The 21,356-nt window shown below is 46.5% G+C and overlaps 1 long non-coding RNA gene across 1 annotated transcript in view; it reads right to left on the bottom strand.

Annotated features, from left to right (window-relative positions):
• LOC135968736 (uncharacterized) overlaps positions 1-21,356 on the bottom strand; it is a 257,419-nt gene that overhangs the window by 226,913 nt on the left and 9,150 nt on the right. The window lies entirely within an intron of this gene.

Below are 21,356 nucleotides of genomic sequence, written 5' to 3'. Positions count from 1 at the left end.
TCGTTTTGCAGGTCCCTGTAGCAGCCTTGGCTTTCACACCCTCATACACAATAGTTAAGGACACTAAAGCCCATTTGCCTGCCCTCTTTGATAAAACAGTGACAGCAAGACAAAACATCACCAGCAAAAGTCTTTAAAAATTTAAAGACCCTGATAAAGTCCTCCATTCTGCATCTGCCAGGGAAGGAAATGGCCTCTGGCAAGTGCCTCTGTTGCTGTCCCCACCCCCACCCCACTACACCTTTTCTACAAACATCCCCTTCTCAATTTGTCCTTAGCTGCCTGCTGGAGGGCACCAGATCCACTTGCCTGAGGAGTTGGAGGAAGGGGAAGCCCCCACGACCCCACTGTATAGTCACGGGGGTGAAACTAATGAGCTGACGTTCTTCAAGCATTTGGAGGATCAAAGCCTGAGATCTGAGGACTTGGCGAGAACACAGCGCTTGCAGGCATGGGTGGGCACAAGTCAAGAGGTCCCTCCCCTCCCTGAGGCCTCCCCACCCCGCCTCCCCGTGATCACACAGGGCCAGGTGCTGTGCATACTCGGGTTGAGCCCACCTGCCAACAGACAGGTGTGAGGGCTGCCCCGAGAAAGTCAGGTCCCTAAACTGATAGTGCAGAAAAGGAAGAATTCTGAAACGTTGTAATTAAATTAATACAGGAATTTGGGAAGGGGAGGGGAAGTAAAGGACAAGGAAGAAGAAAACAAGAAAACAACAATCACTCATTATCTCTCTAGATCAAATTAACCTGTGCTAGGAGTTTAGTTTATTTGCTCCTAGTCTTTTTTTTTTTTCTCTTTTCCTTTTTTTTTTTTTTTTTTGAGACAAGAGTCTTGCTCTCTCACCCAGGCTGGAGTGCAGTGGCACAATCTTGGCTCACTGCAACCTCTGCCTTACAGGTTCAAGCGATTCTCCTGCCTCAGCCTCCCGATTAGCTGGGATTACAGGCGTGTGCCACCACGCCCAGCTAATTTTTTGTTTTTTGTTTTTTTTTTGAGATGGAGTCTCGCTGTGTCGCCCAGGCTGGAGTGCAGTGGCGTGATCTCGGCTCACTGCAAGCTCCGCCTCCTGGGTTCACGCCATTCTCCTGCCTCAGCCTCCCCAGCAGCTGGGACTACAGGCACCCGCCACCACGCCCAGCTAATTTTTTGTATTTTTAGTAGAGACGGGGTTTCACCATGTTAACCAGGATGGTCTCGATCTCCTGACCTCGTGATCCGCCCGCCTCGGCCTCCCAAAGTGCTGGGATTACAGGCATGAGCCACTGCGCCTAGCCTAATTTTTTGTATTTTTAATAGAGACCGGTTTTCACTGTGTTAGCCAGGATGGTCTCGATCTCCTACCTTCGTGATCCGCCCACCTGAGCTGGATTACAGGCGTGAGCCACCATGCCCTGCTGCTTCTATTAATTTTTATTTTTTGAAACAGAGTCTTATTATGTCACCCAGGCAGGAGCACAGTGGTGCAATCATGACTCACTGTAGCCTCGACCTCCTGGACTCAAGCCATCCTTCCACCCCAGCCTCTGGAGTAGCTGTAACTACAGGAGCACACCACCACATTCAGCTAAATTTTTATTTTTTGTAGAAATGGGATTCCACCGTGTCGGCCAGGCTGGTCTTGAGCTCCTGGGCTCAAGCCATCTGCCCACCTCGGCCTCCCAAAGTTCTGGGATTACTGGCATAAGCCACCGCACTCACCCCAACCTACTACTTTTTCCTTCAGATATTGACATGATAATATTTTTCTCCTTTAACCAGGTAATGTGGTGGATTACATGAATAGGGTTTCTGCAGTTGAAATGCCCTTGCCTTCCTGGGATAATCAATTGCAATTATTTTCTACTGTGAGTTCCTTTTCTATCCCCCTGTCTCAGTTCATGCCTTGGAGGGGCCATGTTATTTCCCATCTTGGCTCCTTGTCAAAACTCTAGTTGCCTAGCCGGAATGTTCTAGAAGCTTCCAGAAACTTGGTTTGCTCATTAGTGATGTGGTAGGAGTGGTCTCACTCATTGCTGAGGTGGGGACAATGAAGTGGGAACAAAAGGAAATGAGGGAAGTCTTGCTCTTACCAGCCTGCATAGTTCTCAGGAATGAATTAGTTCCCTCGATAATGGGTTGCTATAAAGCCAGGATGCCCATCAGGTTCTCCCCTCCCCACAGGTGTCCATTTCCCCTTTGACCTTCATCACACTGTAACAGCGCAAAAGCTCCTGCCAGAGCCAGGGCCATGTCCTTGAATTTCTCAGCTAGCAGAACTGTGAGGTTAATAAATCTTTCTTTGTTAAGTTACCCAGCCTCAGGGATTCTTTTATAGCAACATAAAGTGAACTAAAACAGTCAGCATTGAAAAGAAATGAAGTACTGGCTAGGCACGGTGACTCATGCCCATAATCCCAGCACTTTGGGAGGCCAAGGTGGGTGGATCACCTGAGGTCAGGAGTTCGAGACCAGCCTGGCCAACATGATGAAATCCCATCTCTACTAAAAATATAAAAAATTAGCCGGGTGTGGTGGTAGGTGCCTACAATCCCAGCTACTGGGGAGGCTGAGGCAGGAGAATTGCTTGAACCTGGCAGGCAGAGGTTGCAGTGAACTGAGATCGCACCACCGCACTCCAGCCTGGGCGACGAAGCAAAACTCCATCTCAAAAAAGAAAAGGAAAAGAAATGAAGTACTAATACAATCTACCTGTAGATAAAACTTGAAAATATTATTTAAGGTGAAAGAAGCCAGTCACAAAAAATGCAACTAATTGTTATATTAGTCAACTAATACATCTAATAGTTTGCCTATTCTGGACATTTCATATAAATTAATACAATTAATTGTATTATTATTATTATTATTTGAGACTTAGTTTCGCTCTTGTTCCCCAGGCTGGAGTGCAATGGCGCTGTCAGTTCACTGCAACCTCCACCTCCCGGGTTCAAGTGATTCTCATGCCTCAGCCTCCCGAGTAGCTGGGATTACAGGCACACACCACCATGCCTGGCTAACTTTTTGTATTTTTAGTAGAGATGGGGTTTCAACATGTTGGCCAGGCTGGTCTTGAACTCCTGACCTCAAGTGATCCGCCCACCTCGGCACCCCAAAGTGCTGGGGTTACAGGCATGAGTCACCACACCCAGCCAGTTGTATTAATTGAAAATTGTGTTAATTTATATGAAATGTCCAGAATAGGCAAATCTATAGAGACAGAAAGTAGACTGGTGTTTGGCTGGTGCTGGGGAGTTTGGGAAGAAATGAGACATGATTACAATGGGAATGAGGCTTCTTTTTAGGGAGATGAAAATATCCTAAAATTGATTATGGCGAGGGCTGTGTAAGTCTGTGAATATACAAAAACCACTGAATTGTACACTTTAAATGGGGGAATTGTGTGGCAGATAAATTACATCTCAAATAATGCTGTTCTTTTTTTTTGAAGCTTTAAAAAGCATGTACCACAATTTCCCTAAGGGAGCTATTACTGCAGACACCCCATGTGAACATGTGTCACAGCTGGCACTGAGACCAGTCAGACCACAGATGACTCCAGCCAATTGCATTTGGCAATGCTTGGTCATGCACCGGTCACACGGAGCTGCCAGTTCTTAATAACACTGATCTGGGGGTTTACAGGCCATTTCCTAGATGCCATGCTTGGGCTGACAAAGCGATGTAGCGATGGTTCATAGCAAAGACTCTGAAATGAGACAAATTCGACTTGGAAGCTGGGCCCTGTCTTATGAGCACTGGCAAGTTATCCCCTCAGTCACAGTTTTCTCATGCTTAGAATAGAGCTAATGCCTACCCTATAGGGTGATTAATGCCTACCCTATAGGGGATTAAATAAAATGCTATTTGCAGAACAATGAACACAGTGCCTAGAACTGGGGAAGGGATCAGTACATGGTAACTGACATCATTAATAGTAAGGCATATAAAAAACAGCACAGCGTCTGGCCCTTAGGGAGTGGTCAAAACACAAAATGATAAAGTTACACTTTTCAGAAAAATATCTATGACACAGGATAAACTTTCCAGACAAGGGCAGAGAATTTGAATTCTGTTGCTAAAAACAAAAGTAGGTAACTTTGGATGTTGCTACTTGCTCACAACCTGGCTTTCACCTGATTCTACATCCTAAAGCACCAGGTTCTCTCCTGAAGCCTCTTGACCAATCCCGTCACATCACTAATGAGCAAACTACGTTTCCAGAAGCTTTTAGCACATTCCAACTAAGAAACTGGAGTTTTTGACAAGGAGCCAAGACAGGAAATGACATTGTTCCTCCAAGGCATGGACTGAGACAGGGACCTAGAAAAGAAACTCACGATAGAAAATAAATGCAGGCCGGGCGCGGTGGCTCAAGCCTATAATCCCAGCACTTTGGGAGGCCGAGGCGGGCGGATCACGAGGTCAGGAGATCGAGACCATCCTGGCTAACACGGTGAAACCCCGTCTCTACTAAAAATACAAAAAGAAATTAGCCGGGCGTGGTGGCGGGCGCCTGTAGTCCCAGCTATTCCGGAGGCTGAGGCAGGAGAATGGCGTGAACCCGGGAGGCGGAGCTTGCAGTGAGCCGAGATCGTGCCACTGCACTCCAGTCTGGGCGACAGAAAATAAATGCAACTGGCCGGGCACGGTATCTCACGTCTATAATCCCAGCATCTTGGGAGGCTGAGGTGAGCGGATCATGAGGTCAGCAGTTTGAGACCAGCCTGGCCAACACGGTGAAATCCTGTCTCTACTAAAAATACAAAATTTAGCCAGGCGTGGTGGAGGGCACCTGTAATCCCAGCTACTCAGGAGGCTGAGGCAGGAGAATCGCTTAAACCCGAGACGTGGAGGTTGCAGTGAGCCAAGACTGCACCATTGCACTCCAGCCTGGGTGACAGAGCAAGATTCTGTCTCAAAAAAACAAAACAAAACAAGACAAAAAAAGAAAGAAAGAAAGAAAATAAATGCAATTGATTATCTAGGAAGGCAAAGGCATTTCAACAGCACAAAATCTTTTCATATAATGGACCATATTCCCTGGTTAACAGAGAAAAATATGGTCATCTCAATATCTGCAGGAATAGTTTGGGCTGGGCAAGGTGGCTCATGCCAGTAATCCCAGAATGTTGGGAGACCGAGGTGGGCGGATTGCTTGAGCCTAGGAGTTGAGACCAGTCTGGGCAACATGGTGAAATATTGCTTCTACAAAAAACATACGAAAATTAGCTGAGTGTAGTGGCACGTGTCTATTGTCTCAGCCACTCAGGAGGCTGAAGCCGCAGGACGGCTTGAGCCCAGGAGGTCCAGGTTGCAGTGAGCCATGATAGTAACACTACGGTCTAGCCTGGGCAACAGAGCAAGAAAAAAAGTCTCCAAAAAAAATTAAAAGAAATGCAGGGGCTCACGCCTGTAATCCCAGCACTTTGGGAGGCCGAGGCAGGCGGATCACCTGAGGTCAGGAGTTTGAGACCAGCCAGGCTGACATGATGAAACCCCTTCTCTACTAAAAAATACAAAAAATTAGCCAGGTGTGGTGGTAGGCACCTATAATCCCACCTACTTGGGAGGCTGAAGCAGGAGAATTGCTTGCACCTGGGAGGCAGAGGTTGCAGTGAGCCCAGATTGCACCACTGCACTCCAGCCTAAGTGGCAGAGGGAGATTCCTTAAAAAAGCAAGTCTTTAAAATAAATAAATAAATAAATAAAAGGTGCATTTGTATGTATATGCTCTGTATCAGTTAAGTATTACTGTGTAACAAAGCACTCCAAAATTTAGTTCTTAAAACAACCAACATTCTCTTTACTTATAATTCTGTGGGTCAGCAATTTAGGCTGCGATCAGCTGGATGGTTCTTCTGTTAGTTTTACCTTGAATCCCTCAAGCAGCTGCAGTCATCTTGTGGCTGGACTAGAATTGGATGGCTTAGGATAGCCTCATTCATGTCTGGTGTTGGGTGTTGGTTCTTAGCTAGGCCTCCCTACTTGGGCTTTTGTGCGTGTGCGTGTGTATGTGTGTGTGATGGGGTTTCTTATTTTTGAGACAGAGTCTTGCTGTGTTACCCATGCTGGAGTGCAGTGGCCCAATTAGGGCTCACTGCAACCTCCATCTCCCAGGCTCAAGCCACCCTTCCGTCTCAGCCTCCTGAGTAGCTGGGACTACAGGTGCATGCCACCATGCCTGGCTTTTTTTTTTTTTTTTTTTTTTTTTTTGTAGAGACAGGGGCTTGCTATGTTCCCCAAGACGGTCTTGAACTCCTGGGCTCAAGTGATCCTCCTGACCTAGCCTCCCAAAGTGCTGGGATTATAGGTGTGAGTCCCTGTGCCCAGCCTTGGGCTTCTTTTTTATTTATTTTTTTGAGATGGAGTCTCATGCTGTCGCCCAGGCTGGAGTGCAGTGGTGCAATCTCAGCTCACTGCAAGTTCCACCTCCCGGGTTCAAGTGATTCTTCTGCCTCAGCCTCTTGAGTAGCAGTAGCTGGGACTACAGGCATGTACCACCACACCCGGCTAGTTTTTGTATTTTTAGTAGAGACGGGGTTTCACCAAATTGGCCAGGCTGGTCTTGAACTCCTGATCTCATGATTCACCTGCCTCAGCCTCCCAAAGTGCTGGGATTACAGGCATGAGCCACCACCCCCGGCTGCCTTGGGCTTCTTTATACAGCAGTGGTAGAACTTCCAAAGACCAAGCTGCAGGGTCTTTTAAGGTCTAGGTGTGTCATGGTTAATTTTATGTGTCAACTTCACTGGGCTAAGGAATGACCAGATAGCTGGTAAAACACTCTGGGTGTGTCTGTGAGGGTGTTTCTGGGGGAGATTAGCATTTGAATCAGTAGACTGAGGACAGAATTTGACTCTCTGCAATGTGGATGGGCATCATCCCATCTATTTGGGGCCCAAATAGAACAAAAAAGTCAAGGAAGGTAAGAGCTTCTCTCCGTCTTTCTCTTCTTGAGTGGGGACATCTATCTTCCGCTGCTCCTGAGCTCAAGAGATCCTCCTGCCTCAGCCTCCCAAAGTGAGGGGATTAGAGGCGTGAGCCTCTGAACTTGGCCTAAATGTCTTAAAACTTTGCAAATTTTCAAAAATGTATACAACCATGTGAACAGATTGCCAGGGCTGCCTTCTGGGTCTTAATGAGAGGCTTGTGCCAGCGGGCCCTTGAAGCTTAAGCTTTGTTAGTTTCTGGGAAAATATCTGGGGTAGTCAGGCTAATGGCCCCCCACATATGTCTACATTCAAATCCCTGGAACCTGTGAATATGTTGCTTTGCATGGCAAAAGGGATTTTGCAGGTGTGATTAAGTTAAGGATTTTAGGCCCGACTTGGTGACTCATGCCTGTAATCCCAGCATTTTGGGAGGCCAAGGCGGGTGGCTAGGAGTTCGAGACCAGCCTGACCAACAAGGCAAAACCCCGTCTCTACTAAAAATACAAAAATGAGCTGGGTGTGGTGGTTCGTGCCTGTAGTCCCAGCTACTCCAGAGGCTGAGGCAGGAGAATCACTTGAACCCCAGGGGGCAGAGGATACAGTGAGCCGAGATCGCACCACTGCACTCCAGCCTGGGAAACAGAGTGAGATTCTGTCTAAAAAAAAGAAAAAGAAAAGAAACTCCCCAAGCCCAGGCACCCATGCTCTGGTAGTATTTTGATATCAAAACTGGCCACCCTTACCCCTCACTGTATTTTCATCCTTTATGATAAGACTTTGCAGCCTCTCCTATCTAAATGGTGGCATCTGTTTCTCCAGCCCTAGAATCTGGGCTGGCCTTGCTTTGGCCAACATAATGCAGCAGAAATGATGGTGTCCACACCTGGGCCTTGCACATGTCTGCTCTTCTCTTGGGAGACTGCCCCCGCTGTGAAAACAAGCCCAGGTTAGATTGCTGGAGCATTGTGGACCAGTCACCCCTGTTGCTCAGATAATAGGCAGCCAAAAGCCACCACTGCACTCCAGCTTGGGCAACAGGAGTGAAACCCTATCTAAAAAAAAAAAAAAAAATCCATGAAATTGCATGAGATAACTGAGGGAGGGAATGTAGATAAAGCAAATGTTTAAGGACTGAGCCCTGAGGCATATCCAACTTTAAGAGGCTGGGCAGATAAGAAACCAACAGAGGAGACAGAGTCAGGTAGTAGAAATGGATGACAGAGTGCCATACTGAATTAAGGAAAGAAAGAGTTTTGTAAGGGCTGGGCGCAGTGGCTCAGGCCTGTAATCCCAGCACTTTGGGAGACCAAGGCAGGTGGATCACTTGAAGTCAGGAGTTCAAGACCAGCCTGGCCAACGTGGTGAAACCTCATCTCTACTAAAAATACAAAAATAAGCTGGGCATGGTGGTCCATACCTGTAATCCCAGCTACTCCAGGAGGCTGAGGCAGAAGAATCGCTTGAACCCAGGAGGCAGAGGTTGCAGTGAGCTGAGATCGCTCCATTGCACTGCAGCTTGGGCAACAGAGCGAGACTCCATCTCAAAAAAAAATAGAGAAAGTTTTGTAAGGAGCAGGGAGTGATCAACTAAGTCAAATTCTGCAGCTGATAGGTTAAGCAAGAGTAGGACTGATCAATGGCCATTGGATCTCCTAAAGTGGAAATCACTGGTGAGCTTTGAGACATTTTGGTGGACTGCTGGGGTGAAAGCTGAATTGTAATTGTGGTGAGAAGAAACAGGAGGAGGAGAGGAATTGGAGGTATGAGCTCAGACAAGCTTTTCAGGAGATTTTCTGGAAAGGGAGGGAGCAGAGTAATTAGGTAAGAGCAGGAGGAAGATGTGAAGTCAAGCTAGGAACCTTTTCCCAACATTTTATTGTGAAAGTTTTCCAACATACCAAAAAGTTGAAAGAATTTTACAGTGAACATATGCAGACACACTCTCTAGATTCTGCAACCAACATTTTACTATACTAGCTTTATCACATGTATACCCATCTATCCCTCCCTCAGACAGCTGGGGCGCAGTGGTGTGATCATGGCTCACTGCAGCTTTGACCTCCTGGGCTAAAATGGTTCTCTTACCTCAGCCTCCCAAGTAGGTGAGACCACACTTTTAACAAATGTTTTGGCTGGGCATGGTGGCTCGCACCTGTAATCCCAGGACTTTAAGAGACCGAGGAGGCCAGATCACCTGAGGTCCGGAGTTTGAGATCAGCCTGGCTAACATGGTGAAACCCCGTCTCTACTAAAAATACAAAATTAGCCGGGTGTGGTGGCGCATGCCAGTAATCCCAGCTATTCGGGAGGCTGAGGCAGATAATCTCTTGAACTCGGGAGGCAGAGGTTGCAGTGAGCTGAGATTACATCATTGCACTCCAGGCTGGGTGACAAGAGCGAGACTTCATCTAAAAAAAAAAAAAAAAAAAATTTGTAGAGATGGAGTCTCACTATGTTGCCGGGGCTCGTCTTGAACTCCTGGACTCAAGTGATCCTCCTGCCTTGGCCTCCCAAAGTGCTGGGATTACAGGCATAAACTAGTTCGTCCAGCAGGTATTAGTTTTGTTTTTTTGTGGGTTTTTTTTTTTTCTTTTTTGAGATGGAGTCTCACTCTATTGTCAGGCTGGAGTGCAGCAGCACGATCTCAGCTCACTGCAACCTCCGCCTCCCAAGTTCAAGCGATTCTCCTGCCTCAGCCTCCTGAGTAGCTGGGATTACAGACGCCTGCCACCATGCCCAACTAATTTTTGTATTTTTATTAGAGATGGGATTTCACTATCTTGGCCAGGCTGGTCTTGAACTCCTGAGCTTGTGATCTGCCCGCTTCGGCCTCCCAAAGTGCTGGGATTACAGGTGTGAGCCACCGCGCCCGGCCTTTTCTTTTCTTTTCTTTTCTTTTAACATTGATAAATTACAGGCTGATTAAAGTCTGATGGGAAAAATGCAATGGGTGGAGGAGACTGAGGATACAGGAGAAAGTGGGAGGGATTATTGAAGCAATGGGCCATGTGGAAAAAAAGGGCTAAATCTACTGCTAAGTGATGGATTGATCTTTATTTTTTTAATTTTTTAATTTATTTTTTATTTTTATTTATTTATTTTTTTGAGACAGAGTTTCACTCTTGTTGCTCAGGCTGGAGTGCAATGGCACAATCTCAGCTCACCACGACCTCTGCCTCCCGGGTTCAATCGATTCTCCTGCCTCAACCTCCCGAGTAGCTGGAATTACAGGCATGCACCACCATGCCCAGGTAATTTTTTGTATTTTTAGTAGAGATGGGGTTTCTCCATGTTGGTCAGGCTGATCTCAAACTCCCGACCTCAGGTGATCTGCCCACCTCGGCCTCACAAAGTGCTGGGATTACAGGCGTGAGCCACCACGCCTGGCCTGGATTGATCTTTAAAAAGGGGTGCAGGGGATCTGGTTCAGCGGCTGGTACCTGTATTCCCAGCACTTTGGAAGCCTGAGGCAGGAGGATCATTTGAGCCTGGAAGGTCAAAGTTGCAGTGAACCATGATTGTGCCGCTGCACGCTAGCCTCGGTGACAGAGACCTTGTCAAATGACAAACAACAACAACAAACAAACAAAAATATCCCATGCAGAGCTGTGGAAAGAGGCTGGGCGCCGTGACTCACGCCTATAATCCCAGCACTTTGGGAGACCGAGGCGGACAGATCACCTGAGGCCAGGAGTTCGAGACCAGCCTGAGCAACATGGTGAAACCCCCGTCTCTACCAAAAATACAAAAATTATCTGGGCGTGGTGACGCAAGCCTGTAATCCCAGCTACCTGGGAGGCTGAGGCAGGTGAATCGCTTGAACCTGGGAGGCGGAGTTTGCAGTAAGCTGAGCTTGCACCACTGCACTCCAGCCTAGGTGACAGAGCAAGATTCCACCTCAAAAAAAAAAAAAAAAAAAAAAAAAGAGCTGTGGAAGGAAGAAAGGTGGGGCACACATGTTCACAGATGCAGGGATGTGGGCGTGGGAGCTTGTGGAAGTTCTCTTGTAATGAAATAATTGGCTGAGGGTGAGCACACAGGAGACGGGCTGTGCATAAGAAGAGAGAGAAGGCATGAAATAATCTCTAGGAGAGTGGGAGAGTGAATGGCCTGAGAAAAGTGGTAAGATTGCCAAGCAACCCCAGGGGTCCACTTGAAGTTAATGGTCAGGCATTTGAAACAAGTCCCTGTGGTCGTGAGTTTTCCCCAGCCTGTTGAGCTGCACGGGTACAGCTGCAGAGTAGAAGAGTTGGAATTAATGGTGTTTTCCTGGGTGAGTACAGAAAAGGGGCAAGGAAGTTGAGGATATATATAAAGGAGTGACTGTAATGATGGACCATGGAATGTCAGACGCGAAGACGGAAGTGAGGCAATGTCAAGTGTAAGAGATGATGGAAAGGTGGTAGAATCAATGGATTGCAGGTCCAAAAGGAGTCAAAGAATTACTGGAGTTGGAATACTTGAAAAGTGGGCTGGAGGGAGAGGTAGTGATTATCGAGCAGGATGCTTGAAATCAGGATTGTGGGGTTACAGCTACTGGAACAACAGTTATAAATTCTCACTAGCATAATGTTCTCAAGCATCCTCCTCTTCGTTGGTATTGAAGTGATTATGATTCTTAGTGTTGGAGAGAAGGTGAAATCATCAAGGAACAGGGAGGAGTGACTCAGGTTCCGTAGCTGTCTGCCTTAAGTAGGGAGGAGGGTGGTCCAGTCTGATGACCTGGGACCTAGAGCCAGCTCACATGAAGAGGGATTTACTTCAGGGCATCCAGCGATAGAAGAGGAATGATAAGGCTGGCTATCAGGAACCGGATCCAGAAAGTCAAGAACCAAGGTCATGCTCTCTGGGCCACCAGGCTTTCTCATTTCTGCCTCTCCCTGCCCTTCCCTTTCTCTCGCAGCCATCTTCCGTCTCCTCATCTGACCTGACATGGCCTCCACAGCCCCTCCACAGCCCCAGCACAATACAACCTTGCCTTTCAACTTTCTTCTAACTGCTTTCATCTCCGTCCCACATTTCCAGGACAAAGAGCCTGACTGCCTCGGCCCAGCCGAAGAATCGGTGTCCCACTGGGTCTACTGTCCACTCTTAGGTCAGTCAGCCGTGGCCCAGGGTGTTTAGGGCCTGTGGCACAACATGGCAGCCCAGGCAGTAAGCTGAGACCTCTCAGAATCGGATGTGGCTGGAGAGACCAGGAGCAGCCTCACTGGCGTCTCCCCCAGGCGGCACAAACACCAGCTAAGTAAGGAGAAGGCAGGAAGATGTCCCCAGGTGATGCTGAGGTGGAGCTCGACTCTCCACCCTCCCTGGCCATCCTGCCCTGGGGAACAGTTTCTGACTCTCAGCACCTCCCTGTCTGACAAACCCTCAGGGTTGCTCAGAGTCATCTGGACAGACAAGATTCTGCCTTCCGGCCTGAGAAAGCCTGACTGGTACACTATCCATCCCTATGATAGGTATTTGGGCTTTTTGTTGTTTTGTTTTCAATTTTAAGATGGAGTCTTGTTCTGTCACCCAGGCTGTAGTGCAGTGGTGCCATCTCAGCTCACTGCAACCTTCACCTCCCGGGTTCAAGCGATTCTCTTGCCTCAGCCTCCCAAGTAGCTGGGACTACAGGTGCCTGCCACCATACCCAGCTAATTTTTTGTATTTTTAGTAGAGACGGGGTTTCACCATGTTAGCCAGGATGGCCTCGAACTCCTGACCTCAGGTGATCCGCCCGCCTCAGCCTCCCAAAGTGCTGGGATTACAGACGTGAGCCACTGCGCCTGGCCGGGGGTATTTGTTTTCTTTAACATTGATAAATTAAGGATGACTGAAGGCTGATGGGAAAATCCAATGGGTGGAGAAGATTAATGATGCAGGAGAAAGTGGCAGGGATTATTGAAGCAAGAGCTGAATAGAAAACAAAGGCCAGGATTGGGGGCTCTCTCACTGATCAGTGCCAGGGGATTTGCTGGGATCTCTTCCTATCATGTCACAGAGGCTTTAGGAGACAGAAATTTTGTCACAAGAGATCAGCTTGAGCCACGACCCTGCTTAAGTCCCTTAGTTGATTTTCATGGGGGAGACAATAAGAGAGAGAGGAAAAGGAAAGGAAAGGACTCTCGGAGATTCTCTAAATTGTGGGGAAATGTGGGTTATTTTATTTTATTTTATTATTTATTTATTTATTTATTTATTTTTGAGACAGGGTCTCGCTCTGTTGTCCAGGCTGGAGTGCAGTGGCACGATCTCAGCTCACTGCAAGCTCGCCTCCCGGGTTTATGCCATTCTCCTGCCTCAGCCTCCCAAGTAGCTGGGACTACAGGTGCCTCCCACCTCGCCCGGCTAGGTTTTTGTATTTTTTAGTAGAGACAGGGTTTCACCGTGTTAGCCAGGATGGTCTCGATCTCCTGACCTCGTGATCCACCCGTTTCAGCCTCCCAAAGTGCTGGGATTTTATTTTATCTTAATAAAATTTTATTGGCCGGTGCGGTGGCTCACACCTGTAATTCCATCACTTAGGGAGGCTGAGTCAGGCAGATGGCTTGAGCCCAGGAGTTCAAGACCAGTCTGGGCAACATAGCAAAACCCTGTCTCTATAAAAAATACAAAAATTAGCTAGTGTGGTGGCACGTGACTGTGGTCCCAAGTGGTTGAGGTGGGAAAATTGCTTGAGCCCTTGAGGTTGAGGCTGCAGTGAACCGTGATGGTGCCATTGCACTCCAGCTCTAAAACAAACAAACAAACAAACAACAACAACAAAAAAACAAGAGAACCTATTTTTTTTTTTTTTTTTTCCTGAGACAGAGTCTCACTCTGTTGCCTAGGCTGGAGTGCAATGGCATGATCTTGGCTCACTGCAACCTCCACCTCAGAGGTTCAAGCAATTCTCCTGCCTCAGCCTCCCGAGTAGCTGGGATTACAGGTGCGTGCCACCATACCCAGGTAATTTTTTGTGTTTTTAGTAAAGATGGTGTTTCACCATGTTGGCCAGGCTGGTCCCGAACTCCTGACCTCAGGTGATCCACCCACCTTGGCCTCCCAAAGTGCTGGGATTACAGGCATGAACCACCATGCCCAGCCCTTCTTTCCATTTTTTGACAGTGTTCTGGACCTTACTTCTTTCACTTTATATAATTTACAGCTTGTTCTCTATGAGTATATAGCAAGCTGTTTGATTATTTTTCTTCCTTTTTTCTTTTTATACTGCTGCATAGTATTCCACTGAAATGGGTCTCCCTAATTTATTTAGCTGATCTTCTACTGATGAACATTTGGCTTGTTTCTGATCTTTTACTACTATAAGCAATGGTGCAGTGAACATCTTTGTGCATAAATTATTTCACACATGTAAAAACATATCTGTTAGCTACAGTCCTAGGAGTAGAAGTACTAGCTAAGAGGCATATTTTATTTGCATTTTCTTTTCATTTGTTTGTTTGTTTTTTGAGACTGAGTCTCACTCTGTCACCCAGGCTGGAGTGCAGTGGCATGTCCATGGCTCACTGCAGCCTTGCTCTCCTGGGCTCAAGCAATTCTCCTGCCTCAAACACCTGAGTAGCTGGGACTCCAGGCATGCATTACCATGCCCAGCTAATTTTTTTGATATTTTGTAGGATGGGGTCTCACTATGTTACTCAGGTTGTTCTTGAATTCCTGGGCCCCAGGGATCCTCCCTCCTCAGCCTCTCAAAGTACTGGGATTACAGGGTGAGCCACCATGCCTGGCCTCATATTTGCATTTGCAACTTTTATAGATTTATTTAAATCATGCTCTATATCAACCACGGTTTTGTGCAAGAACGAGAAACCACTTTAGGTAGTTCAAGCCAAAGGAGATTTAATAGAGGAAATTAGGTGTTCACAAAATTGCTGAAATGACTGTAGGAGGGGCTTTAGCCTGGGCTTCCAAGAGGTCCCCAGGTTAATACACAGCTAACTTTCTGGGGAAGCCACTCCTCTGAGATCACTACTGGAACTGCAGCCAGAAGTTAGGATCAAAATGTCACTACTGACACCTAGGACACCAGATAATGGACTCTGAATATGCTGCAGAAAAATCTCAGGTCTCCACAACCTTACTTGACAGCAGAGACAGCCAAAAGTACAGGGAAAATGGCCTTTGTCTTTCCATCACCTACCCCATGTCTCATTAATTCTTCTAACTAGTAGGTCCTAATTTCTATCCAAAACTCTAGCTGCAAGGGAGTCAGGGACGTGTAGGTTTAGCTTTCCAATGTCTCCACCTAGAAGTGGGTGGAATGAGTCAGACTGAGACAGCCAGTCCACAGTGCTCTCCACACCCTCCATAAAAGGGGTGTAGAATTACACTCCCACCAACATAGGATCCTGTCAACTCTTTGATTTGCTAATCCAAAACATGGAAAACAGTACCTTATTGTTTTAATTAACATTTCTCTTATTATAAGAGGTTGAGTATCTTCTCTCACAAATCATCAAAATATATATCCCTGTGAATAGAATCCAATGTGAGTGCTGCCCCTGGAATTGTGCAACATGGTGACCCTGTAATATGAATAAATGCCATTTAAATTTCTTCTTTATGTATGAATTCTGTACGTCTTTTGCCCACAGACCCACAGATGGCCTTTTTTTTTGCCCACCATGATATATTTAACATACATGGAGTCTGTATAATGGCACAGTTTTCTAAACCTAGAGTTTAGCTAGTGATCCAACAATTTTTTTCCCTTTGGGTTATTTCTCCCCAGGGTATAGTCCCAGTGAGGGGTAAGAAGGGACAGTCTGTACTTGAAATGTCACAAGCATGTCAAATTCTGGAGTTCTAGAACTTTGAAATTAAACTACACTCAAAGTGTCTCTCCAATGCCAGTTTACACAAAATTCTAGTTTGCCTGCTGCCTGAAGATTTAATTATGAATCATGCTGGATGGAGGAGTGAGGACACTGTGTGCCTAGTGAGCTGGGCGGCCATTCCTGCCTGCTGGGCTTACGTTTCTGTGGTTTATAATGTCTTCTCCAGTGAATAATAACCTCGGGTTCATGCCAGGCCTTTTGGTCTTTGTTGATGACCTATAGGGACTAGAAGCCTGAGATTTTAAATTCAAGAACAGGCCTTTTAAGCCTGGTCAATCAATCAGGCTGCATAGTCAGAGCCACAGATAGTACAAGTTGCCAAGCTGCTGATGTAGAAAGAAACCCAAGTACTCAGAGGAACACACCATTTGCCAGAAAGTGTGGGGTTGATTTTTTTTTTTTTCCTCTCTTGAAATTGTTCAGTTGCTATCAGGCTTCAGGTGCTCAGTGGCAAGGCCAGTCAACAAGGAGAGCACTTATGGACATTCCTACAAACCCCAATCTGATGCACCAAATTTTGCCATTAGGTATTCACTCCTTTGGCTTAAACATTCCCCCATCAACCCAGCACTCCCTCCTGACCTGCTGATTATTTTCCACTTGGTCAGGCTCGAAGTGTTCTTGTCATTTTTGATCCTTTCCTCTCCTCCTCCTCCTCCTCCTGTCCCAATCCAATTAATCATGATGCCCACTGAATTATTCCTTCAGGGTTCCTGGGGAAGGCACCTGGAGTTGTGAAGTACCGGCTATGACCCTGAGCAAGTGCTTCCAATCCTCTCTGAGCCTCGGTTTCTTCACCTGTAAAGGAGAGCTAACAATACCCTGCCTCACGAGGTTTTTGTGAGGATTAAAAATAACACACGGAGGCCAGGTGCAATGGCTCACGCCTGTAATCCCAGCACTTTGGGAGGCCAAGGTGGGCAGATCACAAGGTCAGGATTTCAAGACCAGCCTGACCGACATGGTGAAACCCTGTCTCTACTAAAAATACAAAAATTAGCTGGGCATGGTGGTGCGTGCCTGTAATCCCAGCTACTCAGGAAGCTGAGGCAGGAGAATCACTTGAATTCGGGAGGCAGAAGTTGCAGTGAGCCGAGATGGCGACACTGCACTCCAGCTTGGGCAATAGAGTGAGACTCTGTCTCAAAAATAAATTAAAAAACAAAAAACAAAACAAAACAACACAAAAAAAACCCCACATGGTTTTATAAAAACAAATATGCACACATATACCCCAACACGTCCCCACAAGCCTCTTCAGCTGATTAGTGTCAAGCCTTATAAGACCACATAGATTATATATTAAAACACACACAATACTAATAATACATGGTTTTATAAAAGTGAGGTCACAGCCCATGTATAAAAAATAGATATTTGAGAAAAGAAAAAGAAAACTTAACAGCAACAATAAAATAAATATGTGGCCCCAAGTTGGTACTTTCCTTTCTAGTCCTTTCTTTCATAATCTAACCTAGGTTCTTGCTTCATTTCTGCCACAGCTCTTTTTTTTTTTTTTATTTGAGACAGGGTCTCACTTCCATCTCCCAGGCTAGAGTGCAGTGATTCGATCTCGGTTCACTGCCACCTTGACCTCGTGGGCTCAAGGGATTCTCCCATCTCAGTAGGTGTAGCTGGCACCAGAGGCATGCACCACCATGCCCAGCTAATTTTGGGGGATTTTTTTTTTTTTTGAGACAGAGTTTCGCTCTTGTTGCCTAGGCTGGAGTGCAATGGCATGATCTCAGCTCACTGCAACCTCTGCCTACCAAGTTCAAGCGATTCTCCTGCCTCAGCCTCCCAAGTAGCTGGGATTACAGGCATGAGCCACCTCTCCCAGCCATTTTTTTTTTCTTTCTTTTTTTTTGAGACGGAGTCTTGGTCTATCGCTCTGGAGTGCAGTGGTGCAATTTTGGCTCACTGCAACCTCCATCTCCCAGGTTCAAGTGATTCTCCTGCCTCAGCCTCCTGAGTAGCTGGGATTACAGGCGGGCACCACCACACCCAGCTAATTTTTGTATTTTTTGTAAAGATGGGTTTTTACCATGTTGGCTGGGCTGGTCTCAAACTCCTGACCTCAAGTGATCTGCCTGCCTTGGCCTCCCAAAGTGCTGGGATTACAGGCATGAGCCACAGCGCCTGGCCAGAATGTGGCTATTTTTGACCACGTTGGCCCAAGCCACTGTCATCTCTCATCTGGATTATTGCAACAGTTTCTGCTCCACTTCCCTCTGCACCTGCAGAGGGAAGGATAGAGCCTATCCTTCTCACAGATGCCAGAACAAACTCTTAAAAATTGAAAATCAGATCCTGTCACTCCCCAGCATAAAATCATTCAACTGCTTTCTATTTCTCATAGAAATAATCCATTCCTTCTATTTTTTTTTTTTTTTTTTTTTTTTTTTTTGAGACGGAGTCTCACTCTGTCACCCAAGCTAGAGTTCAGTGTCACGATCTCGGCTCACTGCAAGTTCCGCCTCCCGGGTTCACGCCATTCTCCCTCCTCAGCCTCCTGAGTAGCTGGGACTATAAGCCCCTGCCACCACACCCGGCTAATTTTTGTATTATTATTTTTTTTTTATAGAGATGGGGTTTCACTGTGTTAGCAAGGATGGTCTCAATCTCCTGACCTCGTGATCCGCTGCCCACCTCGGTCTCCCAAAGTGCTGGGATTATAGGCGTGAGCCACCGCACCCGGCTCATTCCCTCTATTTTGTTCCTCAATTGGTCTCAATTCTTTCACCTTCAGGGCCTCTGCGCTTGCTGTTCTCTCTGCCTGGTCCATTCTTACTCTGCAGCTCAGGAGTTTGCAAACTATAGCTTGTGCACCAAATCTTACCTGCTGTCTATTTTCATACTGCCCATGACCTACAAGTGGTTTTTACATTTTTTGTTTGTTTGGTTGGTTTTTTTGAGATAGGGTCTTGCTCTGTTGCCCAGGATGGAGTACAATGGAGTATTCCATTCTCCAGCCTCAGCCTCCTGAGTAGGGACTACCTGGCTATTTCTTTTTGTAGGTGGGGTCTTGCTATGTTGCCCAGGCAGGTCTCAATCTCCTGGCCTCATTCTATCCTCCCACTTTGGCCTCCCAGAGTCTTGGAATTACAGTTGTGAGCCACCATGGCCCAACCAGTTTTTACATTTTCAAGTAATTAGAAAAAATTAAAATTAAAAAGACCAATATTTCAGATATATGAAAATCATATAAAATTCAAATTTTAGTACTGTATCCATAAAGTTTTATTGGAACACAGCCTCACTCATTCATTCATGTATCATCTAAAGCGGCTTTCTTTTTTTTTTTTTTTTTTTTTTTTTTTTTTGAGACGGAGTCTCGCTGTGTCTCCCAGGCTGGAGTGCAGTGGCGTGATCTCGGCTCACTGCAAGCTCCGCCTCCCGGGTTCACGCCATTCTCCGGCCTCAGCCTCCCAAGTAGCTGAGACTACAGGCGCCCGCCACCACGCCCGGCTAGTTTTTTGTATTTTTAGTAGAGACGGGGTTTCACCATGTTAGCCAGAATAGTCTCGATCTCCTGACCTCGTGATCCACCTGCCTCGGCCTCCCAAAGTGCTGGGATTACAGGCTTGAGCCACCGCGCCCGGCCTAAAGCGGCTTTCTAAAAATAACAGCAAAAGTAAGCTAAAGAGGCAAAGATCGTATGGCCCACAAAGCCTAAAATATTTACTAACTGGCCCATTAGAGAAAACATTTGTCCTGCTCTGGTTCTCCTGGGCAGCTCTTCATGCTTCAGGTGTCAATTAAAAAAAAAATCTCCTGCCCATTCAATCTCATCCCACCCTCCATTACTCTTGATCTCAACTCTATTTTCTTCCCAGCAAATACCACAATCTGTACTTACTTCTTTGTTTTCCTGTTATTTTATTTTATTTTATTTTGAGACAGGGTCTTGCTCTTTCACCCAGGCTGGAGTGCAGTGGTGTGATCACAGCTAATGGCAGCCTCAACCTCCTGGGTTCAAGTGATCCTCCCACCTCAGCCTCCTGAGTAGCTGGGACCATAGATGTGCACCACCACGTGTGGTTAATTTTTGTATGTTTTTGTAGAGATGGGTTTTGCCATTTTGCCCAAGCCGATCTCAAACTCCTGGCTCAAGCCACCTACCAGCCTCAGCTTCCTGAGTAGCTGGGACTACAGGTGTGCACCACTGTGCCCAGTCTTAATTTTTTGTAGAGACAGGCTATCACTGTGTTGCCTAGGCTGGTCTCAAACTCCCAGCTTTAAACAATCCTCTTACCATGGACTCCCAAAGCACTGGCATTAGATGCATAAGCCACTGCACCCGGCTTCCTGTTTGTTATTTATATCCCCCACTAGACTGAACACTCCAGTGTCTGGCAGAATGTCTAGGCATGGTAGGCCTCTAATACATACTTAATAAATATTTATTTAATAAATATTTAACAGATATTAAATAAATATAAATAATATGAAATTTGCAAGAGTCATAGATTGAATTATTATTGTTATAATTCTGTCCCTTTAAAGAACCCATATTCTCAGCCAGGTGCAGTGGCTCACACCTGTAATCCCAGCACTTTGGAAGGCCAAGGCGGGAGGATTGCTTGGGCCCAGGAGTTTGAGACCAGCCTGGCAACATAGACCTGGCAACATAGCAAGACTATTTCTTAAAAAAAAAAAAAAAACCCGTATTCCCAAAGTGCCACCCTCCGCTTTGACGGGCTGTCCAGTTGGGAGGTGCCTCCATCACTCGGTTTCTCTCTCTCTCTCTCTTTTTTTTTTTTTTTTTTTGAGATGGAGTCCTGCTCTGTTGCCCAGGCTGGAGTGGAGTGGCGCAATTTCGGCTCACCACAACTTCCGCCTCCCAGGTTCAAGCGATTTTCCTACCTAAGCCTCCCAAGTAGCTGGGATTACAGGCACCCACCACCATGCCCGGCTAATTTTTTGTATTTTTAGTAGAGACAGGGTTTCATCATGTTAGCCAGGCTGGTCTCAATCTCCTGCCCTCAGGTGATCCACCTGCCTCAGCCTCCCAAAGTGCTGGTATTACAGGTATGAGTCACCACGCCCAGCCTTATCATTCAGTTTCTGAATGCCTATATTTTGCCCCCAGTAGGTTCACAAGACATCTTTCTGGACTCTGCTTCCCACATCTTAACTTCTTAAGCAGCTGCCATTTACTAACTAGCTGTGAGATCCTAAGCAAATTATCACTCTACCTCAGTGTCCTCATCTGTAGGATGGGGACAATAGAAGTCCCTACCTCATATGGTTGTGAGGATTAAATAAAAATGTTTAGTGCATGGTAAGCATTAAATAGATGTTTGCTAAGTTGGTTCTTTCCTTCCCACCAGAGATCTTCCCAACAGTCTTTTACATAGTCTCTATAAAGGGCTGGATTTGTTAGCTACTGCTTTCTAATAAACTGCCCCCAAAACCCAGTGGCTTAAAACAATTGCTTGAGTCTGTGGGTCAGCTCGGCTGTTCTACTGATTTCAGCAGGCTTAGCCCACCTCCACGGGGCTCACACATGAATCAAGAGTCAGCTGCCGGGTCCCAGGTTGGTTGGTGGCTGGCAGGTCTGGGGTGGCCTCATTCATATGTCTGGCTGTTGGCTGCCTGTTACCTGGGCAACAG

This window comes from Macaca fascicularis, chromosome 20 (assembly GCF_037993035.2).
Source record: "Macaca fascicularis isolate 582-1 chromosome 20, T2T-MFA8v1.1".
Taxonomy (NCBI): Eukaryota; Metazoa; Chordata; class Mammalia; order Primates; family Cercopithecidae; genus Macaca; species Macaca fascicularis.
Note: the sequence above shows the minus strand (reverse complement) of the source record. Positions and strands in the feature narration are given on the sequence as shown.